Consider the following 363-nt stretch of genomic DNA (forward strand, 5'->3'; position numbering starts at 1 on the left):
GGCACCAATTAGGCTATAATGCCACTGGCTCCGAAGGCAACATGCATATGTAGGAGAAATTGTATATAGCTATACATGTGTGTATGTGTGAATTAATTAATATGATGGTTTGTGAGACATTGATGATATATATATGCATGATTGGTTCTACTAGAAATTCTATATATATATATATATATATATATATATATATATATATATATATATATATATATATATATATATATATATATGCATAACGTGTACAACGTGTAGTATCGTAAAATACCAGCAAACGAAAAAGAATTAAAATGGAAACACAAAATTAAATGAAAAAGAAATCATAAAACTAAAACCCCCCAAACCTTATAGTACCGGTTGGTC

The sequence above is a fragment of the Triticum dicoccoides genome, unplaced genomic scaffold (genome assembly GCF_002162155.2).
Source record: "Triticum dicoccoides isolate Atlit2015 ecotype Zavitan unplaced genomic scaffold, WEW_v2.0 scaffold23369, whole genome shotgun sequence".
Classification (NCBI taxonomy): domain Eukaryota; kingdom Viridiplantae; phylum Streptophyta; class Magnoliopsida; order Poales; family Poaceae; genus Triticum; species Triticum dicoccoides.